The 20862-nt window shown below is 35.6% G+C and overlaps 1 protein-coding gene across 6 annotated transcripts in view; it reads left to right on the forward strand.

Annotated features, from left to right (window-relative positions):
• LOC139811246 (TWiK family of potassium channels protein 7) overlaps nt 1-20862 on the forward strand; it is a 204211-nt gene that overhangs the window by 60532 nt on the left and 122817 nt on the right. For 5 of the 6 annotated variants that reach the window (XM_071775408.1, XM_071775404.1, XM_071775407.1 and 2 more), the window contains one exon: nt 11809-11867. The exons of the other annotated variant lie outside the window; for it this stretch is intronic. The gene's annotated coding sequence lies outside the window, so the exon portion shown is untranslated. The remainder of the gene's footprint in view (nt 1-11808; nt 11868-20862) is intronic. 6 annotated transcript variants of the gene reach the window in all.

The following is a 20862-nucleotide window of genomic DNA, read 5'->3' on the forward strand; positions in this document are numbered from 1 at the left end:
TATGAGATGCGACGTATTGGGGAAATCGAAAAGCTGCTAAGGGGACTAGGCAAGGTTGAAAATGCAAAAATTGGCTCGTGTGTTTAATGGTTTATAACAAGGCCGCGAATGATATAAAACTTTTTTATTGTTTAGGGTATTAATTATAACATTATAAAATAAAAAAATCCATGGAAAGTCGTTCCCAGATCAATAATATCGGCGTCCCAATGTAATAAGGAAAAACTGTCGAATCCACGGTTTTACCACGATTCCAGTCGAACGGATAAAGATTTTGGCAAATTCTAAGAATATTTCTTCTCCTTAGGCTTCCCTCTATCGATTATACCTAAAAAATTAAAATAAAAATAAAATTAACAAAATGGCGTCCAAAAAACAAAAAATTTGTAAAAATTCGAGTTATTTGTTATTATAAAATTGTAGCAATATTTTTTTCAATCTGATTTTAGGTATAATCGATAGAGGGAAGCCTAAGGAGAAGAAATATTCTTAGAATTTGCCAAAATCTTTATCCGTTCGACTGGAATCGTGGTAAAACCGTGGATTCGACAGTTTTCCTTATTACATTGGGACGCCGATATTATTGATCTGGGGACGACTTTCCATGGATTTTTTTATTTTATAATGTTATAATTATACCCTAAACAATAAAAAGTTTTATATTCATTTGCGACCTTGTTATAAACCATTAAACACGAGCCAATTTTTGCATTTTCAACCTTGCCTAGTCCCCTTAAACTTCTTCATGATAAATTTTGCAATGGTATGAGAAAAATCTATGTAATATGCGTGACATTCAAAATATATACAGAACGTCTCTGGATGTGCACGCTGCGAGATTTTAATGCCTCGGGATTTGCGTGGTACAATTTTTTTTTTACGCGGGATTTTTTTGTCGAGCAATCCTCCAGGAGATATATGAAGCGATGTAATTCAATTTGCCGTGTGGCGCTTTTTTCGTGATTTGAATGTCGCGATGAATTTTCTCTCTTGGCAGGCTTCGGTAATTCGCTTGTGAATTACGTGTCGTAATGAGATTGGATGCGCGTTTGATCGGCCGTACTATCAATATATTAGTGAGAGAGGGGGGGAGGGAGAGAGAGAGAGAGAGAGAGAGAGAGAGAGAGAGAGAGAGAGAGAGAATAAAGGGGATGAAGAGAGGAGGAGAGCTGTTATAGTGGCATGTAATTATTAATGGAAAATTATATATGGCTACAAAGAGATAAATGCACTTGCAATATTAATATGCGCCTGCGCATATATTCGTATTCATATAACGCTATACATAATTTGAGTCCCTTCTTCTGAGAAACCAATATTATCCACATCTAATTATTTTATCTGCTGCAAGTAGTCAAGAATGTATTATTTGAGAATCAATACTTATACTATTATATAAAGTTTTCGTAAATATAAAAATTCAGTTTGTTAAGTAAAATCGAACTTATTTATGAATTAACTAAATATTTCTCTCAAAAACTGCTTGATTGATTGGATCAAAGTTTTTAGTACATTATATATGTGTATGTTCTTAAGAAAGAGAGATTAGTTTTATAAAGCCGTCTAAGTTTTTAATTTCATCCCCAGTAAAAGAACTCGAGTGAAACTATGTGATATAACTGTAGCCGAGATATAATCGTAAATAATGCTGACATAATGCTAAAACGTTAATAATGAAACATTAAAAAATGGAGCATTATCTCTGCGAAAACGCGCAATTAATACAGTAAAGATAAGTATTTATATAGAAATTTTCCTTTTTTTTTTTTATAAATACCGAAGCTAATAACATAATAAATAATCATGAATTATTCTTGGTTTTGCATGATTGATAACATCGTTGATTGCGTGCAATGACCTGTACATTTGTAAAAATATGAGGTCAGAAGTTCAACAATTTATAATACGATTTATATATCAAAACCGTTATCGTTAATATGTGTATTTATATTTATTGTATTTATAAATGTGTATTTATAAATTGCCCGAGAATTTATAATTTTTGCAGTTCAACAAGCAATATCTTCATTCACATGATGAAAAAAATTTATTTTTAAATTTACAATATTTCTAGCGCATACGTAACGATATTTCTTTTTACGTTACAAATTAAAGTAATGTTTTGTATAATTTGCTTAATTCTTTGAAAAGATGTGATTTAATACAATATATACGTGTATGATCTCAAAAACGAATAATATTAAAGCAATATATTTTATTACTAATATAATTAATTGTAAAATTATATTATTATCTGTTGTGACAAAGACAACTTTTCCAGAATTGAAAATATACAAAATACATTTAAATGGATATTTTTTATTTTCTTTTGTATGTGTGTATAGTTGTATATATTTTTAAACAAACACATTTGTTAATTAACAAACAGTTAACTTGGCAATAAACAGAAAAATATGATTAATTTTGTAAAATTTCACGATACGCGGATGTGATGGTATATCATAAATTTTATAAAACAGAATAATATAATAATATAATAAATAATGAAAAATAAACTAATATAATACTAACAATAAGTTTTTTTATTAAAAATAAATTATAAAATCTTACACAAATAATGAATATAGCTAATATTTCTGAAGCTGTAGAATACACAAAGTGTTTCATTTTAATCTAGTCGAATATTTCGAAAAATAAACTCGGCAAGCAAAAATGTTTTTTCAAACAGAAGTTGTATGATTTGAAAGAGGACATATAATAAAAAAATCTTTTTTTTAAATCGATTTTTTAAGGTTATATGAAAATTATCATCATTTCTTAAAATGGAATTATGTATATGACTTTCTTCATATAATATGATTTTTCTAGTTATTCTGCATATTGAAGAATAGAGTTATAAAAAAAATCCATGAGATAGGTATATTATGTTTAGTTCAGCATATTTGACATAAAATATAAAATATCTCGTAAACTATTACTGTTTTAATTACTGTATCTTAATACTTTTATGCAGAATGTGGGTAAATTAATTAGTGTAATAAAAACACAATTGTTTTTTAAAAAAGTTATGTAATTGCATATTGCAACTTGCGTAATTTTCTTCAGAATTTCCATAATTTCCATACAACTTTTGTCTGAAACATTTTTGCCTGCAATGCTTAGTTGTCCAGATATTCGGTTGTTTAAAATAAAACACTCTATACATAATATATAAACTCTTTGTTTCTCTTTTCCCCTTAAGTGTTAGATTTACTATCGGTTAATATTAATACTTACCTGAATTTGATATCGTTTCAATCTCAAATATTGATTGAATGTATCGATGCTTTGGCGTATGCAAATAGTACAAGTGCCATATCGAATATTTTTTTCATTTGCCATCATAAAAGGTAATATTGGTATAGTGCGGAAGGTGCGTTTTAGTCGACGAATTCAATATCGCGGATTTTTATTGTTATTGTAAACAATTCAGTGCACATTGCTCTCGACGTACCGTGCTCTGCGCTGGTTTCGATGAGGTATTCATTTAATATGCATTACGCTGCAGCGCTGCCTTGATAAGTGCTGATCTGGCTTAAGTCCTCTTTTACGCGCCATCGTCGAGCTAAAACGAGAGAAATGAAATTAAAAAAAAAAGAACGATACAAAATTTATCATGAAAAAGTTAAAATGGTCAAAGTTCTTTTCGTGCTTAATATGGTTTCTGTAGTCAGTTAACAGAGTTTTAAAATGATTATATTTTTTTATATTTTCAATTTTTTAACACAAAACATTTGACTAATGTATTCTACATAAGTAGTCAATGAGAAATAGTATAGTTCTGATTATTTTATATTTTTACAAAACATCTTCATTAATAAAAATTATATAATATTATAAATATTTATTAGAATTTTAACTTTTTTTATAAATTTGATTTTGAAGTTATTACAAAAGCATGTTATTGATTCAGATTTTTGTGCATTGATTTACATAATGATCAATTTTTAATATCTCTTAATGTTTTCTTAAATATCTTCTGATGTTATTGTAGGCATTATCTTTTTTTCTAAATTATTACTTCAAATACATTTTTTTTATTTGCACATTATTAAATTTAATTTGTAATATTACGTTCGTTTAATGTTGCGCGTTTATAACAGTCCAATATTTTATGCATCTTTTTCCAAATGGGTTATTTCGAACTATTACAAGATTATTCAATATTTCATGAAAAATCGTGACCAAATGGATTTATCTGTATATATATTTGAAATAACAGTCATGCCGCGATCAGAACAGATTTTAATGGTAGTTCCGATGCCTATCACAACATTATTGTAGAGTCAATCACTCTATAACGGATTTGCAACAACTTGTGGTTGATATTAACTTGTGGTTAATATATAATAAATATAGGATTAAATATACTAAAATAATATTAATATACTGAAATACTTTATTCAGCAAAAATGCTCAATAGAATGTATAAAATTAACACGTAATTATGATATTTATGTATACATAATTATACAGAAGGAGAGAAAAAAAGGGGTAAGATAATTAAAATTTTTATTAACGATCTTTTAAATAGATGATCAATACATGGTTAGCCACAAAATTTTGGAAAAAATTTTAATAAATAATAAAATGTTTTTTAATGCATTTTATCATTATCATATTAGAAAATGATAATCGACTTCGCGTTGTCCTATAGTTTCTGTAAACATATATAAAGGTTATCTACTTAAAACTAACTGTCAAAGCCACAGAAAGTAAACTGTGTGTGAAATCAGATTTTATTAGTGTAAAACTGATTATCATAAAGAAAATTTGATAAAATTATCGTAAGGATAATAATAGTCTTATGGCTAATTTGCTAGAATATTTTCAAAATTTGTTAGAATATTAAATATAGATTTGATAAAACGTTATTAAAAAATTGTCTAGAAATATTTCAGATTATTTTCAAACGTTTGCTGCGAATTTTTGTATCTCTGGTTTTATTATATTTCTATTGCAGCAGCTAGAGAGAATGGAAAGTTTTCACGCGTGAATAATGATAAGAGTTTTGCAAATTATACTACGCCTAGTTCTGTATTCAGCAATTACTATGAGTTATAGCTTCTATGCTACGTGCGTCAATCTACAATTGACGAGTTAAACGCGCTAACGCGGTAATTCGATCTGTCTCTCCTATGAATATCGGAAAACGGACTACGTGAGTCAGTTCTGAATACGCGGACGAATACGATTCTTTGTTGTTTCGTTATTTTATTCTACGATTTTTTTCCAGCGATCACTTTTTGTTAGGCGCTTTGCAAAATCTTTGTACCTTATAAAAGGTGAGGGCGAATATTGATGCTGGATACGTTTGTGCAATTAGTACGCACGGTACGGGACTACAAATGAATCAGGCCTAATTGCATGATTCGATTTTCATCTGACGTCCTTCCCTCGCGCTCTCTAATAATACATGCACACTATGCAACGTGCACGCTATAGCCATCTCTATTAAGCTGATGCTTATGACTCTAGAGATAGCGTATTAGAGCATCAACTTTAGTGGATATTCGAAATTAGGTTTAGCAATTCTCACGATAAACGTATACTACAGTTTACTGACCTCATCGTGTGACACTTATTTATTTTCTTTCCTTCTACAGCTAAATCTATTATAATAATTATCGATTATAATATTTCAAAAATAATATAAATTATTATCTCGAAGGATAAGTGAAAGAGTTTATCAATGATTTAACAATTAATTAGTAAAAGTGTATGATCGAGTTAATTATCAATTATACGTTCTTCTTGTCAGTTTCTGAATGCCTTATTTTAGTTGGTTAATAAGATATAGTAAAGTGATACTGTGCCGAGGTGATAATATATCTTCTTAGTAAAGCCCTCATCAAGTATTATCCATCTTGCGTGCCGTCTTAATTTGACGCCACGCAGCCACGCGGAACTGCCTCCTCAAATTGAGTATTCTCATAAAGGAATGGAGAAGCGGATGGGCGAAGGGGTCGCCGAAAATGTAGATATTCTACCTCCGAAACCATCCCTGGCACGGTCTCTCATTAAAATAGTTAAGCTCTATTAAGAAGCGGCTAGGTCCAGGATGCTCTAAAGTAACACGTTCTATTGTACATCAGCTTCGCCGGTGGGACGGTTGATAATAACGGGTGGATATCATCTGGGAAGTTTAGCGTAACTACAGCTGCGAGCTATACTGTACGTCAGCCTCGTTGATGGGCCCTTATGCCAGATTGCGGAGGGCTGCTCGTTAAAGCCGCAAAAGTTTCCAAGTATTTAAATTTTGAACGCATATAACGGGAGTCTACGACGAAGTAATATGATACGCATAACGGAATCTGTGATAAGTTATATGATCAAGTCGCCTTGATGTGTTCAGTAATATAAGTCAACGATTTTACAGACACTAGACATTTCGTCTTTCGCCTCCCATCTGCCAGGCATATTAAAGTTATTTAAGTATTCAAAGCGATATTTTTGGTTATCGTTATCAGTATTGCCAATGTTATCGTTATTACCAACACAATTATTGCAAATGCGAACGAACATGTACGATTTAAAATTGCATCACATCGTGTTCGCGAAAAGCGTTGGCAAATAGATGCGACGAAGAGTATCTTTATTCTTGGACACACGTACAGGACTAAAACTAAAAGAGCGCGCTTCAAAGACAATGTTTCGTGGACTGTCGCGATAAAACGGCGTTGATAAAATCGCGCAAACAAAGTACTAGGGGGCATCATGACCACTTACGGTTGTCTCCCCAGCCCTCGAGGGCATCTCGAGAGAGTGTCACGTCCGCGTCCCAGCTCGTCTTCACCTGCAATTTCCGGATATCGTCACCGCTATCAACGAGCGAGATCTGCCACATAGCCATCTCCTCTTTCTGGCACGCAAACGCTATGACTTTTGTCACATTAGCGGCTTACGAGCTGACGCGGACCATCTTGACGCACGATTCCAATTTTGGGCACGTTTGCGATCATGCAGTATGAATAAAATAATTTTATACGGCATATACGCTTTCGACATTGCGTTTTTATAATCAAATTATAACAATTTTATTATTGAATTACGTTTTTATAATTCTGCACGGATTTAATTCGACCTAAAATCAAATTAAACTGTTATCGTTACATTTTAAAGACATTTTTTTTGGAGAGTAATAATAAATTACATAAAAGTTTGAAAAGTGCCGATTTAGAACACTATTGCATTAATTTATTTACAACTGTTTAAACAGAAATATATATAGAATAAAAATATATCTGTAAATGTAAGAACACGGATATTCAATTGAGTTTAAAAGGATGATTAATTTTATTGTAACGATTTTACATGTTCTGCAATACCAACGTGTGTCTCTATAAAATACGTTGTTGGACTATGTTTTGCATAGCGTGTAGCGCATAACGTGTTGATGTGCTAAGTGAAACTTTGTATGCGGTTTGCAAATCAACAGCGTGCCGTTGGTTGGTAGTTCTTGTTCGTTCGAGTTGTCGAGAACTTGGCGATCACGTTCTCGATGTCGTAAAGAATGTTTTATCTAGGTTGGTAGTTTGACAAATAAGAACATTGTTTATTGAAATGTCACGTACGAATGCACGTATCTACGTTGTTTCTAAGTTTACCATCTTAGCACTTGGGAATTTAACTTTATTCGTATAAATTTATTTTTACAATATACATAGGTATCACTAATTTATATTATAATAATATTAAGATAATTATTTAAAGTGGCATTGTGTGTATTAGAAGTTAAAAAATAATCATAGTTTTATTAATAGGTATATAAGTTTTTAAATTAGTGTAGGACAATGTAAGCTAATATATTTTATATAATAATTTACGCTAACAGAACGCTATGATTTAGTGATATGTTGACAGAATATTCGACAGTAATTGTAGACGTGCGATTTTCGCAATGTGATCACGCTTGTGATGCGATTAACTAGTTAGCATGAAAATTACATATATAAATGTGTGTGTATGTGTGTGTGTATACAATTTATAGTTAGACCAATGTTATCTATTGCAATTTATTTATCTATCGTGTGGCCATTCTCACCGCAATGTGACTTCGATCGTTGGGAATTAGTTACTACCTATGATATACGTATCGGTTATGCTATTAATTTATCAGGATAATTAATATATGATTTTACAAATACACCGCACATGTAAATGATAGATATACGGATATATGTGTATAGATATATGGATTTAAACTTAAAATCCTCTGCCATTATAGAAATCTTTTGTTCCGTATAGTATGGACAATAATTGTATAATAACAGTAATCCAGATTTGCCGTGATATGAGGAATTTAATCCGTACAAGTATTTTCATAGAAATTATGCAATTACAAATTACGAAGCTGTTGATTTTACAGAGTGCATAGTCTTTCTAATAACTTACAAACTTCTCTCTACAAAAGATTTTATAGCTTCTCTTCTATCTATTCGTTCAACCCATCCTGGTTCTTTTAACAAGGTACTTTCAAGGATTTTGTTAAATACTTATAGACCTCAGGAACGTTTAAGTTTGTCTGTGCGGATGTTATTTCACGACCATTCTACACCAATTGTAGACCTGTTATTTTTGGAGATAAAGCTTTCACGCTTTTTTCAGTTTAGAAAATATTTCGGCATGCCAACTATCCAATGACTCAACTCTACGTATATACTTAGTTGACAACATTATCTTTAATTTATTAATATATATTTAAAGCTAATTGAATTACGAAATGCAGGATGTACATAGCTGGAAATAATGTGTTTACAAAAATCAATGTAAAAAGCACAAATATGTTAGGTATAAGAAATATTAATTTTAACTTGGCACATATTGAATGTGTGTCATAAAGAGTTTGATACTACAATAGTTATTAGTTTATAATTTAAAATGATTAATAATTAATTCTTTGCTGAGAATACCTATCACAAAATACAGTATTTTATTTTAGCATATTCCATACTTCATATAAATGAGAATCCAATACAAGAGATCATATATAGTTTTTTTTTTCATAATTGCCCTCGACTTTTTGATCGCACTCGATAGACGGTAGACGTTTAATTGTCAAAATTTGGTTACTACGTGCGTACGTGGCTCTCGACCGTTTAATCCTGCGAACTGCGGATTCAGGTGTACAAATTCCGTTTGCCGCGTGTATGTATGAAAACGTGATTCACACAAACGAAACGCCCTCGCACGTGCCTGCGTACGTGTGCAAATTTGATCCACCCTTCAAGTTCAGTACGTGGTAGGCGTCAAACCGTGATCCTTTACAGGAAGATTATCCAGCGTACGAAGTTCTAATTACTATAAAGGTTACGTCGAGGTATTAATCCGTACGATCCGATGTAAAATATCCGTCCTTAACTAAACCTCGTATCAAAAAACACGAAGCAAGAAATGATGCAAGTTTGATTAAAAGGACGCTTCACCCATAAAATGTTGAAGCGTTGAATATTAAACGACACATTAAATTTTCATAAAAAGAAGATTTATGAACCGTGTTAAATATTAAAATATTACTGCATTATTTTAAAATTTACCTAATTATGCTTGATATGATGAAAATTATCTCCCACTGTTGTGTATCGCGTATTATTGTCTCATCGATAACTTCTAATTAGAGATATAATATTTATTATAAATTTTTTTAATGACAGTTTATGTTTGACAAAATAATAAAAAAATTAAATTTATAAAGAAAATTCAAAGCTAAATAACGTATATAGTAAAGCATTTAAGTTTTATTCTGGTAAAGAATGTTCTTCAAAAGAGTTATATCAAGTATAACAATGCAAGAATGTCAAGGTAAGCGATAATTGCAGAGTACCTAAGGAAATTAAAGTTCGACAAAGATGCTGAAAAGATCTGCATTCTTATATTTATCGAAAAGATAGTATTCGAGTCCAAAACGATAATGATAGAAAACAGTTTTTCTTAACTTTTTAACTAACTTTTCTTAACATTGACATTTTTTTTTTCTTCAAGTAAATCGATTGACATATTAATGAACTCTGGAAACTTGGTAAATCACCAAATAATAGCACTAATAATGTGAATGGCCGCATTTGCGCCACGTAATGAGAATTAAGATGGTTTTAAACAAAGAAGCTTTTGTTATAGCTTGCTTTGTTATACTACATTATTTCACGGTGCGTTGCAACATTGCTGAGCATTATTTAGCCATGTAACGTTATAAACGTGGCACACTGTTGCAGCGCGATATTATGGCGCTAAAGTTAGAGAAATTAATAGTGTGTCACAACTTTGGTGCGCTTTCCTTGCGCTGTAAAAATGTGCAACTTTGTTAACTAAGCAATTACTCGCGTATCCGAGTTTTATAATTCCAGGTACATTTCACAATCATATTAGAATACAATTTATTATTGTATAAGCCGTGCATGTCCACCATCAATTAAGGTAGTTACGTACTCGTTGCTATTTCGTTGCTATTTATTTTCTCTCTAACTATGATACGCGACGTAACAAAAAAATTATCGCGCGTGGCTGCAGTACGTCATAAAAATAAATTATTACCTCTTCATGTGTAGGTCCTATATCCTTTGAGGTTTAGCGCAACTTGCGATATATCACCCGTACATATATAAATTAACGCGATACGCCATTATCGTGAATGTAAAGAAATATATCTAAAGAAGCTTTGTGAGATTTTGTCGCGCGTGAGAAAGTACGCCGCCGATTACGCCCACAGTCGGGCGCGCGTTATCGAACGCCGAAACACGGTCATAGTTATGAATATTAATTGCAACGCAACGCAATAGAGAACGAACCGTGCGCTGACGAATTCCGTGCACAATGCAACGCTAATGCATCGAGGGCATCGAGGCACGGGAACGAGAGGGCGAGAAACTTGTCACACGCGTGTAAATAAGGCGTAATGTATGGGGCTTACTGTGAGGCCGCGGACCTGGGGATTATCCCCTGCGCAAGCCGCACGCACCCTTTCCCCGTAAATGGAATGCAAAGTACATTCGGGCGTAAATCATGCGATAGAAACGGCCGGTAAACCATTGCTCGTGTGGCGCCGGCCGGCGCGAATCGAGAAGATTGTGACAATGATTCAACGCGGGTTTATGGCACTCCGTGTAATTAAGTCGTATCCGACGCGGGTATTACGCATGCAAACGCCGCTTGAATTCGCGTTCACACATCGCTGCTGCACGCGAATGTAATCGGATCGTCCCGGAAAATTCCATTGTAAGTTTCTTCCGCGCACTAGCCTCCGCGTCGACCCGTTTTATTTTTTTTTTCTTTCGTCGGTTCCGGTAACTCGACGCCACGGAGGGTAATTTTTTGCTGAATGTGAGAGAAATTACCACGGCGCGTTATACGTGACGCAACAACGCGACGTGCCAATCTACGTCTTCTTCGCACTGTGAAATAAATACCTAGATGTCAAAACAATTTTGTGCCGCGCGCATCTTTGTTTAAGCATGGATTTCATACAAATGTCTTTTATTTTCTGTTGTATAAATTTTTTAAATTTAGCTGATACTATAATAATAAAAACTATACGATTAATGCACACAAGTTAAAGAAGCATATTCGGTATTTACCATTATGTTGAAAAGCGCTTTTTCTTTCTTGAATTCGGCGAAATTTTAAAATTCGATAAATTACTGAGGCTTTTTCATGCGAGACGTCGACGATATCGTATCAGACATTAAAGTCTGGCACACAGTGAACGAAGCCGCCGGATAAGCCCGCCTTACGGCTGATCCTTTTTTCATGCCACTACACTACCTTTATCTCTCCTGTTAACTTACGTTCTCTCTTCTTCTTTTTTTGTAACAGGTGGTGACGAACATACTCGTGGGAACAGCGCGGCTACTCCCTGTGAAACTCGCCGAGAGGTGAGCGTACGCACAATTTTTAATTTCACGAACATAACGAGGCCGTAATTTATAAAGGCTCTCTCAACCGCGTCTAGGACTTTAACGAGAACGTTAAAGTGGTTTCAAGTCGTTGCATATCTCGAACAAATTACCCCTACACCGTGGAGTTTTTAAGAGGCCGCGAGAGAGCATTTCACGATGGGCATGACATGCGTTTCCGCGTAAAAACTTCGAACTGTGTTATTAGATCTAGCGCTGTTCCGTAAAATATGACTTTTGCAGTAACGGAAGTGAAACAAGCTTCGACGAGAATAATAACTCTTAGCTAAGTTCTCACGCGTTCGAAGAAAATCTTTCACGTCTTTCACAACGCTTTTTACTTTGACGTTCTACACGTTGCGCAATATATATAGATTTCTTGTATATTAACGTACGGTTCTTGGCTAGCTTTTTTCTTATCGTAAACTTAATCACATTTATGTACATGTCGTTTGGAAGTTATTTGATATTCCACCGGCGTCAAACTTACGCCCAGACTCGTACTTTTAAAGTAGCCTTAAATATGCGTCAGTCACTATGAAATTTATCTCACTCTTCGCCGTGTCCTCGTAATTTATTTCCGTGATACGCGTTACAAATTACAATCTCATTAACGAAGTCGCATTTTAAATTTCCTTTAGAATATATTCTTGACGTCATTAAGGAACGGAGATAAAAAGTTCGACAAAGAGCCTAATGTACAGACTTGAAGGAAAGAAGTAAATTCGCAGCATACGAAACTATCTAGGAATTAACCTACTTAAAAGTACGGACTACCGGATGCAAATTACAAATTTTTGTGCATCTTTAACGAAGTATCACAGTTTCGACCGAGATAATACGGCGCGGCGGAGTTTTGAAAATAAATAAAACCGACTGCACTTCCAGCAATATCATGGACCGTATTCATTTTTTATCTTTAGCTTAACCCGCGAGCGTCGCACTTTTAATGGAAATTTTGTGCTTTCACTACTAAGACTCATCTAAAAGTGTACACTTAGTATTCATATTGTTTCCGCGAATGGGATTTTCTTTTATTAAAAAAAAAAATATATATTCATACACGGAGAGAACGAATTTTTCCGGAAAATGTAACATTTAATACGTGGCGTAATATGCTTATTTGCTACGTGAAAATGAATTCATCGCGCCAATGCATTTTGTAGATTAATATTTTATCGATGGGTGCTTCATTTAGGAACGTTGTAATACTCGCAAACTAGCATGTTATCGAATTAATGCAACCTGTATCAACGATGATATGCAAGTTTGCGTAAACATTTTGACACTGCTGAGAGTGCACAATTTCAAATTGTACAGCGACCTGGTGCGATAAGGGTAACACGTCCCTTTCATTTGCAAACAGATATACATATATATATATTAGAAATTCGAGATGGCGGATTCAACGACGCATCTGGATCTTTAACGCATGCTGTTGACACAGTCGTATCTCGCATATGCTATTCCCAAATGGCACCAATGGACGAAATAATCAATCGCTTGCCATTAACGGCACGAACTACTACCCCCGAGACACGACGTGCATCTACCTTAAATTTTATGTTCTCGTAAAATTGACGAAGCAATATATATTTTGAGGAGAAAATACGACTGTTACAATTAAATTTTGCAAAAAAATTTTATTGGTTGTATAGACGTGCGCGACAAAAATATTTTAATAATATCATTGATATCTTTCACAATATCCCTTTTGTCGTTAATCTTTATGGAAAGCTACTTAATCACGTTCGCATTAAGTAAATTCAATAGTCTCCTTTAGAAATAGATTTGTACTGACTGTGCTTGATTTTTTATTCGTGGTCACTATTAATTAAAGATTACATAGTCTCCTTCATTACACGATGCATCGTGTCGGGACTCCCGGCGAGGGAATAGCAGTTCAAATTGTATGCAGTTACGCAATTACGAGGGTTAAGACGTTATCCTTAACGAGAATCCTCAAACTGGTCATTTAGCTCCCGGCGAAACGTTAAAGGCGATGGGTCGCGCCTTTTAGACCTTAAGGTGTTGACACAACCTCCTCTTGTAGTTTCGAATCTCGTCTTGCTTCCATTCGTATTATGGCACCTTGCTTTTACAGCTGTTTGCCCCCGCTTTGTCTCTCTTTGTCTTTCCCTCTTTCTCTCTATCTCTCTCTGTCGTTTCACTCGTCGTTATGTCGGTGTGTCGTCACCGGAAGTGCAGCACGGGTTGACCCACATGTCTCAACAATGCTCGTTGTCGACTGGCTGCAATGACCACATCGACCGTGACTGCAGCTATAGTTGCCCAGTGCAGCCCTTGGCTTTTCGTTCGCTATTTCCTCCGGGTCGCCCCCTTTTTCGACGCTTTTCCGCTATTCCTCGTTCGATTGTATCTGTGTTTAGTCGTCCATGACTTTCTCTCCTCGATAATTCCTCGCTCCTCTTGCTTATGCAGTTTCCGGCATCGCGCGAACAGTTACGGTCGGTTGGGCCAGAGCGATTTCTTAGCGAATATTTCCCAGATCGATCGATACGCCGGCCGCCGGAGGTGAAATCCTGCTTTGAATTCAGTCGACCATGTTTTGGGGAAGTGCGGCCGACGAAGCGATTTGCTGAATGCTTGCCCACAGAATTAAAATGTGCTGTATTTGCCGCATCGCAATAACGATAACCGCGATATAATTGATACGGATTTGCATTCCACGACGCATCAATTGCACTCGCATCGTCCACGCTGAATATTATCTTGAGCTTTCGACGTGAAATGCATTCGAGTCAAGGTATAGTGAGTTTCGTTTGCCCCTTGACTTTATACAGACATTTTACAAAAGTTTTGCAGATTCTCGAGGTGCTCCTTGAAGTTCTTCTTGAAAGTTTGACACTTTAAGCAGATAAGTTGCCAATTCATCCTTTATTTGAAGATGCATAAATCTTCATTGCGCAACAATATTGGGGCGTGATATGTTGTAGTTTAAAAAAAATGAACGATATACGAGTGGAATATGTAAGTTGTATCCGGTCTCGAAATTGTACCGAAATATTATATGTGTCCTTGCGATATATTGGTCGTTTTGATAACATCTTGTTTTATATGCAGCGCGAGATGCGTTCTGAAATATACAACCTTATTTTATTGCGCTACGAGAGGGCGAGATATATATCGCAGAATGAATCTGAAACTAATGTAATAACAAGCGAATTTACGTGCTTCTGTGTAACAAATTAACTACCAATTATTGCTTTATTATAAACTTGTAATAAATTCGCTTGCCATGGATTTAGAAAATGAGAAACTCGAATTTCGAGTTTAGATGCTTCATTATTCCGACACGAAAGTTTAATCTGAAAACACCAGCGGGCTTTAGTATTCCGTTCTGTCGATTTGCATAATCGGAAAATTTATTTTTAGTACGCTATTATTGAAATTCGTACAGAGACTAAAACTCAGTCATTCCAAGAGGAAGGGTGGGTATTAAAAATTTATTCTGTTAAACGATTTATTTATATTACTGTCATACATTACTGACAACAGGACACGTACGCGACGGTTTTACAATTTTGTCTTTTGTTTTCTTCTCAAGAGTATTACGTACACTACACAATCAGCTGACATTGACATCAGCAAGAAGCTTACAAGAAACAAGTTTCAATTATTATATATATATGCAAATTATGTCTTTTTTAAATAAAAATTTCAATAATTGATTAATTATTTCGTTTAAAATTATTAAGCTTAATGTTAAATTGAAATTTGAAAAACAAGGTTTATCTTCGTTTTGATTGGAAAATGAATTTAATATTTTTATTATTATTTCGAAATACGATACACACAGCAGCTGTCTCATTATTATGATTTGATGTTAAATTTACTTTCTTATACCTTTGGCTGTCAGAACGGATCATGGATAGAGGTCTCGAGTAACAAAGCTGTTTTCGAGAAGGTTTCGTTGACGTCGAGATCGGCTTGACATTTCATCGCTTCACTGTTCTGCAACGACAATAGACACCATATTAAAATGCAGCGCAACTTTACGCGCTGATAACGACGCGATATCGAGTATAGGATTGTTATTCGGTACTAAAATTGATATTCGATCTCTTTTATGGTAGAAAAACTGAGAGTATAGAAAAAAAAACACTTGATTGAGCGTCAGCAAATTCATCGGCGCGTAAGTAAGAGCAGTTTTATTCGCGCCAGGATTTAATACTCGTAAAATAAACGCGGCCGATTTTGTTATCTCTCGCGGCGATCCTTCGCTTTCGGGAGGATCTTGGCCACTCCTCTCCTATACGGTCTTATCGGTCGTACTTCACGCGTTTATATGTCGTCGAATTAAATTCCAGATAATGCGCTGTAAATTTGCTGGCCTTGCCGTACGTACGTCCGCGCGTCGCTCGTTCGCCCGGCGAATTTATCGTCCGCATTAATTTGACATTTAATTTTCCGCGACGCGCATTCCGGCGCTTCCGCAATTCTCCGTGATGCGCTCGAAGTGAAACGTTGCGCTTCAGAATTATTCGCCGAGCGATTTCGTCGCCGACAATTTGTTTGTCGTGCAATTTCGTCCTGTCGTATTACCGGTATAATTGGCCGGAATTGCCAGCGGTATTGTTCGAATCCACGCCGAGGATTGATCAACCTGACGCTTTCATTTATTGGGATTCTTCCTCGATCGTTTTTAGATATCGGACAATCGTCGCGTTGATTGTATTCTCAAGTGCGGGAATATTTATGAGAGTCACTATCATTGAAAGTGGAGAGCAGCTAGACTAAAACGAAGATATTATTTATTGTTTACGTTTTTCATTTGCATAGATCTATAAGGATAAGCTACAGGTAGATACAATTACGATGTTTTTTTATACAAAACGTTTTAAAAGAGAACTTTTATTAATAGTATAAGAATATGTAGATAAATTAAATCTATTACTAAATATCAGTTTATTGATTGAAAACTTGATTGTACAATAATATACGTCAATAGACGCGTTGCAAGGGAAAGAATTATTCAGTCAATCTCTTTCGATCTATATAAAAGTACTGCCCTCCTCACGGAATCCGTGCACGTACGTACAAGTGCATATAACACACGGCTGCGCTTCGACACCATTGTCTGTGGCCGATTGTTATTTTAATTAGGTTTTTAAGCGTAAACGAGTGCCTCCGGATGTAGAATAGAAACTAGCTCCTCGATCGTCGCTACGATCCCGATGTAAAAAAAAAAAATTTCACGGGAGTGTATGGAAAGGATGGATGAAGTTGGGCTTTGTAAACGCGAGCCGCTGGCACTCGCGAGCCTGGGGCTCTCCGGGTGCGGATTCACCGGCACGGAATTCCGTCCTGACGAAGGCACGTCCCTGTGAAACGATCACCGCGATTCGAAACGTGACTTGAGAACCGAGGAAGCTGTCGATAGAAGCTACCGCTCGACGTTCTTTAAATTTTCGATACTTTTCGGACGTTGATGCGCTTGCCGCTTAATCTCTCCTGACGTGACGGAACTGATGCGGCTGCATTTGCTACGTGCACACAAAAGACCTGGAAAATGCTATGTGTGTTGCCACTTGCTGAACGCATCTCTGAGATACGCATCTGAATGCACCTTGATCTAATTAAAGATAGACAAGATATTTAAATATCTTGGAGAAAAGTCTTTTTTATTTAATCGCAACATTCTTACTTATAAACAGTGCAATGAAATTCAAAGATATAAACTTGGTAAATAAATGGTCGTTAACGACATATTTTAAGACTTAAAAGATACCGATGGGAAACGAAGAGAGAGAGAGAGAGATTACGCTCGTAAGTTATTTTATTACTTTTTCTTTGCGAATAAACGCGAGATACATTTTATACAAGGTAAATTACTTGCAAGACCGGCTGTAATTAAAAATACGATTGAGACTTATTTACCAGGAGAAAACCAGTCTTGCTACGTGCGAATAAATCTTACGCTGTTATTCAGGCTCTTCTCGGCGGCTGAAAATTCAGTGTTGCACTATATAAAGCTTTACTTGAAAGGCACTCCATAACTCGTAAATAACAGCATTATAATCCGCGAGAAACAAGAGTGAGAAGTAAAAGCAACGTCGGGGACGGATTTTGCCTGGCGTGGCCAAGACTTTCGCGTATTATTTATACGACATTGTGCTACGACTGCCAGGAGCGTATTTTTTCTTCCGTTACACGCTGGCTCGCGTTGATCTCCCCGCAACCTTTATACCACCCTGCAACCAAGCTGGTAGCCGCCGGTTCTTTATCTTTTTGGTCTTGCCCCTTCCCATCCCGATGTTGGGTCAAATCCTACTTTATCGCCTTTTTTAGAATAAATGAGAAAGCAACGAAGGCAGAACGCGAAACGCTTGAAAACAGGGAAGAAAAGAAAAGAGGAACTAATGGTTCTTTTACGTGAATTGGCACCGAGCGTATTCTACAGGTGACGTTTCGTGTAAACGAAACAGCTGGCAAAAGAGGGAACGATAACAAAGGAAGCCTGAGATCCGTTACGTAGTACCTGAGCATTGCGACAAAAGACGAGTATTTTTCTTGACCAAACGTGAAATGTAATCAACTGATAAGAAATAATTCGACATCGCGATTGTATGCAATTCCTCTCTACTCGTGATACCCTCAATTCCAGTAAAAATAAAACGGGGTTCCCGATAATATCTAGTTGACGTTTTCCGAACATTTCGAACGTTTCTAACTCGGATAGTTGTTGAGGAAAGAGGTTCCATAGAGATGTACTCGACATAATCGCTGAAAAGCGAAGGCAGAGAGGAAATAGCAGCGTGGCAGCGCTATTAAATTACATTGTATGGTAACTTTTCTCGTTGAAATCTAAAAGATTACTGTTTTTTATATTAGGCATATTTTTCACGTAATTAATATTGCGAGATTAATACCTCTTTGATTATTGATAAGACTGTTATGAAATAGTTAGAATTATATACGAGATTAAAATAATCGAAAGAGAATTATCAACAGCGAATAACTAATCTCCTTATCTTTTTAGATTGATTTTGAGTTTACAATGTTCAGAAGATGGATATATCAATCTTTATAATTAAAAATGATAAAACAGTTTTTGTGATCCCATTTACATAAATTTTCTGTTTATCTTCGTAATATAAAAAAAATAGTCATCGAATTTAGTTCGAGAGTTACATCGTTACTGAAATTCTACTAAAGAATTATTTCAACGTAATGTGCCACTATGAGAGAAATGAACTTTGTCGGAATTACGATTATGTTCTGACGCAAATGACATTCCGAACTAAAAGTTTTTATCCAGTTTAGATCCCCGGAGGGCAGTGTGAGACGTCCGGAAGATTACCTACACCCGAGGACACAATGAACCCGAAAAGGGCTTAAGATCAGTTTCAAAACCATCCACGAAGTAGGTCACGCTTGTTAGATGTTCGATTGATCTACACCTCATTCCACGTATACTGTCTCCCGCCTCTTCCTCGTCCCTATTTTTCTGTTCTCATTCCCGAGGAGCAAAGAAATCGGTTAGACTTCCTGGATAGACTTCCGTCACTTTCTGGTTTCGGTGCGTACGAAAGAAAAAATTCTGAAACGGTGTTGCATGGCCTCGTGGCATCTTGTCAGAATTTTTCTATGAGCGTCTCTCGAATTTTTACAACTACACGTAATATCTATTGCATATATTTTTGATTTTATAAAAGACTACTTCGAAAATTTTTCAAATTTTTTACATCATTACTTATATACTTTTATTTTAGAACAACCTTTAAATTATTCGCTTTCTCTCTCTCTCTCTCTCTCTCTCTCTCTCTCTCTCTCTCTTTTCGCTACATATAATCATTACACATTAGCCTATTCGATCAATGACTGCTTATTTTGTGACATGTGACGAGAGTAGGAAATTTTTTGCTATAATTCCCGTATGGACAAGTCGCATCAAAGGCTTAACTACTTTCACGCGCGAGCGAGTCGGTCCATCCCCTGCAATTTGTTTTAATAGTCTCCTGAAGTTTTGACAGACGACGGAGTTTACGCGTGCTCTCGTAAGTGTACACACGACCGCAAACCGAGTTCCCGTGTAACGAATCCATCGGCATCGACGTTCTCGGCCATGCCACCGCAGGTGCGCGGCAAACTTTAGCTTCGCGCACGTACCGGACGTAACGTTAAAGTAGCTGCGATTAATACGAGGTCCAGTCATTTTTCACGCCACCACCCCGCGTAGGGTCGCACTCTAGGCGTATGTGGATCGTTGTAACGCGAACTTTGCAATTTATAACGCCGTAGACGACAGACACGAGATGAGAGTTTACATTAGAATTTATATTTCAAGAAAGATAATTGATCTCTTAATAGACTATAAGAGATTAAGTTAAGTGAATTAACGATTAAAACCGTGTCTGTTTTCAAATGATAAATATTCTTTGTTTTTCTTTTTCTTGTTTGTTCGAGAAGAAGATTTAATATGCAAAAATGATATGTGGGTCATATAGGTGGATAACTTTGGGAGCTATCGAGACTTTTCCCGGCATTTTTATCTGTTGTTGCAGAGCGAATCGGCAATCCACCGAGCATTAAACCGTTCTTGCAATTTAAATGCTTCAAAGGTCGCGATTACGTAAATTTAAGTAACCATACCCTTCTTCGGTCACATTCAAAACTTTGCGTGGTAAAATAGCGGAGCCACCGAAAGTTCGGTGTCGCCGCGAAGCGAAGTTAGCAAATTCACTCCTGGAAACGCGGATAATTTTACTCTGAGCCCCCCGACCGTGGAAATTCAAATTCGGAAGTGTTCCTCGAGGAAGATTTATTTGTTGCGGCTTTATTGTGTCGCGGCAGCTGCTAGGAAACCTTGTCGAGAGATCACGAGGAAGCCCTCCGTTGAAATACGATCGTCTCTTGAGAAAATTCTTTCTTTTATATTCTTGAGTGTTTAAAGTAAACGTTCCTGGATTTCCAAATTTGCATTACCTTATAATAATTATCGATAAAATCT

The sequence above is a fragment of the Temnothorax longispinosus genome, chromosome 4, assembly GCF_030848805.1.
Source record: "Temnothorax longispinosus isolate EJ_2023e chromosome 4, Tlon_JGU_v1, whole genome shotgun sequence".
Lineage (NCBI taxonomy): Eukaryota > Metazoa > Arthropoda > Insecta > Hymenoptera > Formicidae > Temnothorax > Temnothorax longispinosus.